Source organism: Mandrillus leucophaeus, unplaced genomic scaffold (assembly GCF_000951045.1).
Source record: "Mandrillus leucophaeus isolate KB7577 unplaced genomic scaffold, Mleu.le_1.0 Scaffold476, whole genome shotgun sequence".
Taxonomy (NCBI): domain Eukaryota; kingdom Metazoa; phylum Chordata; class Mammalia; order Primates; family Cercopithecidae; genus Mandrillus; species Mandrillus leucophaeus.
In genome coordinates this window covers 1582177-1589832 of record NW_012105098.1, presented here as the reverse complement: position 1 = coordinate 1589832, position 7656 = coordinate 1582177, and the positions used below count along the sequence as shown (strand labels likewise).

At 40.5% G+C, this 7656-nt stretch overlaps 1 protein-coding gene across 1 annotated transcript in view; it reads right to left on the bottom strand.

Moving 5' to 3' along the window:
• The window catches only part of SEL1L2 (sel-1 suppressor of lin-12-like 2 (C. elegans)), a 92577-nt gene that overhangs the window by 71998 nt on the left and 12923 nt on the right, over positions 1-7656 (bottom strand). The gene's annotated exons all lie outside the window — the stretch shown is intronic.

The following is a 7656-nucleotide window of genomic DNA, read 5'->3' as shown; positions in this document are numbered from 1 at the left end:
AATTCAATGATTGTTTAGAATATTCACAGACTTGTGCAACCATTATCATGGTCAGTTTTAAAACATTTTTATCACCTTAAGAAAAAAACCACAAATCCTTTAGCTATCTCCTTCCCTTCCCTGTACTCCCATCCTCCCTACCCCAACCCTAAGCAACCACTAATCTATGCTTTATCTTTATAGATTTGTCTATTGTGGGACATTGATATGAATAGAATCATACAGTATGTGACTTTTTTGTGTGACTGGCTTCTTTCACCTAGATTTGTTTTCAAGGTTGATCCATGTTGTAGCATATATCAGCACTTCAATTCTTTCTATGGCTAAATTAAATAAAATATGCTCCATGCTGTCATTCAGAGAACCAAGCAGATATTAAATAGATACTGTGCCAGCTTCAACATGTGGATTCCAAGGTCTCCCGGAGCATCAGTATCTAGCAGACAGAAAGAGAAAGAGCCTGGGAGATTATGTGGAGAAAAGGTTTCTGTTTTGTTTTGCTTTGTGTCATTTGGCTTGCTTTGCTTTCTTGGTTTGCTTTGCTTTCTTTAATAGGCCAGACCTGGAAGGGGCACATAGTGCTTTTAGCCACTTTCTTTTTTTAAATTTTAATTAAAATTTATTAGATGTTTAGTAAGTACATAATAGCTCAGTAAACATAAGGTTTTTTTGGTTTGTTTGTTTGTTTAAATTTCCACAGGTTTTGGGGGAACAGGTGGTATCTGGTTACACGAGTAAGTTCTTCAGTGGTGATTTGTGAGATTTTGGTGCACACATTACCCAAGCAGTATACACGGAACCCCATTTGTAGCCTTTATTCCTCACCCTCTTCCCACCCTTTCCCCCCAATTCCCCCAAAGTCCATTGTGTCATTCTTATGGCTTTGCATCCTCATAGCTTAGCTCCCACTTATGAGTGACAACATCCAATGTTTGGTTTTCCATTCCTGAGTTACTTCGCTTGTAATAATATTATCCAGTCCCATCCAAGTTGCTTTGAATGCTGTTAACTCATTCCTTTTTATGACTGAGTAGTATTCCATATATATATATATAGAGAGAGAGAGAGAGAAGTATTCCATGTATACATATAACATATATAGATATGTGTATCTATACACATAACATATATACATATAGATATAGATACACATATGTATATATGTTATTGTATAGATACACATATGTATATATGCATATGTGTTATGTGTATAGATACAATATGTATATATGTTATATAGATGCATATATGTATATGTGTATACATGTATATATGTAATATATACACATATGTGATATATATGTATATATGTAATGTATATACATATATATGTGTATATATATCACAGTTTATCTGCTCATTGATTGATGGGCATTTGGGCTGGTTCCATATTTTTGCAATTGTGAATTGTGCTGCTATAAACCTGTGTGCAAGCATCTTTTTTGTATAACATCTTTTCCTCTGGGTAGATACCCAGTAGTGGGATTGCTGGATCAAATGGTAGTTCTATTTTTAGTTCTTTAAGGAATCTTCACAGTTTTCCACAGTGGTTGTTCTAGTTTACATTCCCACAGCAGTGTAGAAGTATTCCCTTTTCACCACATCCATGCCAACGTCTATTATTTTTTGATTTTTTTGATTATGGCCATTCTTGCAGGAGTAAGCTGGTATCACATTGTGGTTTTGATTTGCATTTCCTGCTTTCAGCCACTTTCTGTTAGCCCCACCTAACTGCAAGAGGACTGAGAAACATAATCTATTTAGGTATCTGGAAGAAGAGAACACGGACTTTCATGAGCATCCTGCACTCTCTGGTATAGTGGAATTGTATGTTATTGCCATTTAACCTTAACTTTTCCATTCAACAATAACTAGCATCTAAGTTGAGGAGGCAGTACAAGTTTGGCAAATGCCTGTGATTGTCTGATGTTTCTACTGGCTTCTTTACAGAGGCCAGTGTTTCTTGACTTTGGGTTTCTCCCTCATCCAGAACAACAGCAGAACATTGTCAGAGAGACCAAGCATTAGGGAGCCTTGGAAGACAGAGAGGCTTTCTATGACTCTCCAAGGCATCCAGAGATTAAATAATTTAATAACAAGCATTTTTGGAGCATCACTCTCAGTCCCTGCTCTCAGAACTAGGGAAACAGTCACAAACAAACAACTAAACAAAGTCTCTGCCCTCTTGCAGCTGATTTTCTGCCAGGGAAGAAAATAGTCAACTGATAAAAGGAGGTGTTTTTAAAAAGGGAAAGGGGAAAGAAGTGATAAAAGTTAGTGTTATTTGATACAAGGTGGTCAGGGAGAAGTTCTATGATTACATTTGAGTAGACCCCTGTGGGAAGGGAGGGAGTTAGCCAGGCAAATAAACCTTAGGAAGGGAGTTCTGACAGAGGGAATGGCAAACGCAAAGGCGCTGAAGCAGGAACACACAGGGGTGCAAGGAAGACAGGGTAACTGGAGCAGAGTGAGTGGCGTGGGGAGAGGGGGGAATAATGAGGCAGAGAGGCAGCGCTGAGGCCAGGCTCAGGACTGGGAGTCGTGTTCTGTGTGAACGGGAGCCCTGTGGAGGGTTCTGAGCAGAGGAGTGATATTGACTGACTTAAATTTCAGAAGTATCATTCTGGCTCGTTTGTGGAGAATATGATATCGTAGAGATGGAGTGGGAAAAAGAGACCAATTGAAATAAGCCACTTGAGAATTGATGGTGACAGTGAAGAAAGAAGATGGTAGAGGGGGAAATGGTGATAGTGGTTGTGGTTGGTTTCTGGAGATATTCCAGAAACATTGCTGACAAGATTTTCTGTTGAAGAGCTTATCATGTGAAGTTTAGTTTTTAAACAGGAAATGCAACAAGCATGTTTGTAAGACTCTCCTGGGCTCATCTATAGACTAGCTATAGCTCTTCATCAGAAAAAGAAGCTGTGTTTAGATAGTCTCTTACATCTTCACTTGCCCTTCTGCCTCTTCACTTCCCTGTATCTTGAAGATCTCAAATAGCCTTTGCCAAAATTATGACAGGGAGAAAATTATGACAGTGAAAGGGAGCTGACCTAACCAACTCCATCTTACCTTTAACCTCCAAACTGCCTTTGGTCATTCCTGGGTGTGAGCCAAGCTAACTTTGGGAGAAATGATAATGGCCCTTCCCAAAAACTAAACCACCTTTGTAAAACTAGGTTAGGAGGATGAAAGGGGCCCAAATTCTGCCAAGATGTAGGCATAGTTCAATGATTACCAGCCACTATTCTAGAGGTCACAAGATTTACAACTTCCCCAATGAGTCCTGTAAATAACGTCACTATTGTAGAACGTAAGATTGGCCTTTTGAGATGTCTTTTGAGGCCCACCTGTACCAGTGACTCCTCTGTGGTCCCCATCCAGAACTGGATTCAATACATTAAGACTGTTTTCCACACCCAGATGATTACATCCCCAACAAATCAGCAGCACCCATTCCCTACCCTCCTATGCATCAAACTATCCTTGAAAATCCCTAGCCTTGGAATTTTCAGGGAGGTTGATTTAAGTGATAATAAAACTCCGGTTTCCCATCTAGCCAGCTCTATGTGTATTAAACCCTTTTTCTATTGCAGTTCCCCTGTCTTGATACATCTATCTGGGCAGAAAGCAAGATGAACCCATTGGGTGGTTACAGATTCACACTGGATAAGTTTTTCTCAAGCATCCCTTTGAACATATCACTGCCCAACTCAAGTCTTCAGTTCTCAGGCACAACACAATAAAATCAAACCACTTTGCACAAAATCTAAGATTCCTCACAGTCTGACCTAAAAATGTCACAGTGAGCTTGTTTTGTTACTACTACCACACTTACACAAACATTGGTGACAGCCAAACTCTTCTACTCGCTGTTCCACAGATAGATTCTTTCCTACTTCCTTGTTTTTTTACTTAGAGAGTTTTCATTGTCTCTTCTTTCCTGTTATCTCCAATATTACTCCTGGTTCAAGGCCCAACTAAGAATCTTTTTCCCCAAGACTCATCAGTATCACTGTGACCCACCGTGATGGCCCTCCCTCTGAATTTGTAGTTTCCTTTCTTCTTGGTTAGTAGTAGTAAGACAGCCAAATGCCTAGGCAGGTAAAAAAGGGGTCCTCAGAGAATCTCCAACCCACCCAGGTGTTTACATCAGATGCTTTCGTGCAGATGAGTGCCTGGAGCTCCACGTGTACACTGGGGGAAGTGGGTGGAGCCAGGAGGAATTCGTGCCTTACAAAGTGTAGGAGCCTGCTCTCTTCAGCTCGTGTGGTGACCCAGGAATCAATCTGGGAGGTGGTGGGGGCTGGTTACCAGAAACTCCATCTCGCTTTGCAGAGTTTATTTTTTCCTTTTTGCCCAATAAAACCCTGCTCTACTCACCCTTCTATGTGTCCATGTGCCTGACTTTTCCTGGTCCAGTAACAAGAACCTGGGTTTTAGCTGAACTAAGGAGCAAAATTCTGCAACACAGTAGCTCACTGCTCTGCCTTCTCTAAAGCTGACCTCCTAATACATCACATATTTCATGTTTTATCTACTCAATTATTTATAGATACTTTGTAAACATTTTGATATATTTCTCATGTAAAATAGGCTGCCTTGAGTCAAGGGAAACTTAATGAATAGGTGAATTTCTTTATTTTGGGGAACCGTCTTGTTTCCTTAAAGGCAGAAAGGTGTTTCACAAGAGAAACTAAAAAGGACAGAAGGTTTCGAGCAAAGAAAGTTTGAATTTATCTTGCTACACGTTTAATTGTAATTTATTTGTGGCTAATGTCTGCTTTTTGTTCCTAGAGACACTTCCAAAGCAGGACCCAGTCCTATGGTACCATGCTTGAAGGCAAAAACAAACAAACCCACAAACAAAAACAGTGCTGGGAGGCAGAAAACCTTTTTTCTTTTTTCTTTTTTTTTTGAGACGGAGTTTTGCTCTGTCGCCCAGGCTGGAGAGTAGTGGTGCAATTTCAGCTCACTGCAGCCTCCACCTCCTGGGTTCAAGCGATTCTCTTGCCTCAGCCTCCTGAGTAGCTGGGATTACAGGTACACACCACCACGCCCAGCTAATTTTTGTATTTTTAGTAGAGACGGGGTTTCACCATGTTGGTCAGGCTCATCTCAAACCCCTGACCTTGTGCTCAGCCCACCTCAGCCTCCCAAAGTGCTGGGATTACAGGTGTGAGCCACTGTGCCCGGCCCAGAAAACCTTTTTATAGCTTCTAGTTTAAAAGAGTCTGTCAGTCTGCTAAGGCTAGACTTTGACTTAAGAGTTTTTACATTGTTTGTTTGGATGAAAATTAGTTTTATTCTCAAAACAACACACAATTTAACTTTTCAAACACAAGAAACTTTGAGTACATGTTAACATATAAACAGATATCTTATTCACAATCATCCATTCCAGTTGCTCACACCCCAAAATAAATGCTATAGATTGTAAGAATTTAATTGACATTGCTCACATCGTATTTTCTGTTTACCACTTATTAGCTGTGTCTAACTGTGAGCATTAATTAACTTCTCTGTGACTCAGTTTACCCCTCTATAAAATAGAGGTAATAAATTGCCTATCTCATTGGGTTGTTTTGAGGATTAAATGAGTTAATACATGTGAAGAGCCTTGGACACTGCAAGCAGTCAATAAACATTAACTGTTATTATTATATTAACTATATATGTTTTGTGTTTAAATACGTTTTTCTGTTTTTCTGTTTCAGATTCTAAAATACTAGAATCTGGGTCCTCTGGCTGTTTAACTTGCTCTGTTTGTCAGTAAATGCAGGTGTTCTGAGCCTTGGAAATCAGTAAACATCATTTGTTTTATTGAAATATAGTGGGTTTTCTCTTTTTTTTTTTTTCGAGATGAAAAAAAAGGAGTGAGCTGGAGTGCAGTGGGGGTACAACCTCAGCTCACTGCAACCTCCACCTCCTGGGTTCAAGCGATTTTCCGGTCTCAGCCTCCTGAGTAGCTGGGATCACAAGCCCATGCCACTGTGCCTGGCTAATTTTTTGTATCTTTAGTAGAGATGGGGTTTCACCATGTTGGCCAGGCTGGTCTTGAACCCCTGACCTCATGATCCACCTGCCTTGGCCTCCCAAAGCACTGGGATTACAGGCAAGAGCCACCACACCTGGCCAAAATATAGTGTTTTTTAATCTCTTAAGCAGAATATCTTAAAAATGTTTTATTAGTAGAAAATACTTATATGTCATATATTTTCTGAACTAATATCTTTGAAAGACACTGAACAGCAATTTTAGCATATCCTAGGACCCTGTGGCTGCCTAGGCTGTATTTGATGCTAAATATTTCAGCCCCCAAATCCTATACTTATTCTTTAATAGAATTTCAATAGCAGCAACGTGACTGATGCTAATGGGACTATTTTAATAGACTCCTCAAATAGTTTTTTGAGAGGCAACAGGTCTAAAATAGTCATGTAATGAAACACCCTTATTCTTTTTTTTTTTTTTTTTTTTTACATTTTTTTTTTTTTGAGACGGAGTTTTGTTCTTGTTGCCCAGGCTGGAGTACAATGGCATGGTCTCAGCTCACTGCAAATTCTCATGCCTCAGCCTCCCAAGTAGCTGGGATTACAGGCATATGCCACCATGCCCGGCTAATTTTTGTATTTTTAGTAGAGATGGGGTTTCGCCGTGTTGGCCAGGCTTGTCCCAAACGCCTGGCCTCAGGTGATCCACCTGCCTCAGCCTCCCAAAGTGCTGGGATTACAGGCGTGAACCACCGTGCCCAGCCAACACCCCTATTCTTTAAGAGTTATACAAAAAGCACCGATTCACTCATTCAGTACATTTATGCTAGGCATTCACTAGGAATTGAAGATACAGTGACACATAAGACAGAAGCATTTTCTGATCATATGGAGCTTCCATTTGTCTGTAAGAAAGGCAACAACCAGTAAACAAATAAACAAACAAGTTAGTATCAGATATCCATACATGCTATGAAAAGAATAAAGCAAGAAAATGTAACAAAGTGAAATATGGGGTGAAGAAGGGTTGGTGCATAATTTTGATTGGGTGCCCAAGAAAAGCCTTACAGAAGAGGTGACTTTGGAGCCAAGAATTTAATGATAAAAAAGCAGTTCTGCAAAGATATGAAGGCAGAGCATTCCGGGCAGAAAGGACAGCAAGTACCAATGCCCTAAAGTGGGAACAAACTTGTATGTTCCAGGAATGGAAATAAGTCCCAAGCCTGAAGGAGTGAGCCAAGGAGATAATTATCAAAGAGAAAGACACAGAGAGAAGTAGGGGGTGATATCATACAGGGACATGATAAGGAGGTGGCATTTTATCTCAAGGACAAGAGGAAGACATTGCGGTCCTAGGTGACAAGCTCTGATTGATGTTTTAGAAGAAAAAACTATCCTGGCTGACATGTGAGGAACAGATTATACAGCATCATGAGTGGGAGCAGGGGCCAGGCGTGGTGGCTCATGCCTGTAATCCCAGCACTTTGGGAGGCCGAAGTGGGCGGATCACCTGAGGTCAGGAGTTCAAGACCTCCTGACCTCATAGCTTGGCCAACGTAGCAAAACCCCATCTCTACTAAAAAATATAAAAATGAGCCACGCGTGGTGGCAGGCACCTGTAATCCCAGCTACTCGGGAGGCTGAGGCAGGAGAATCACTTGAA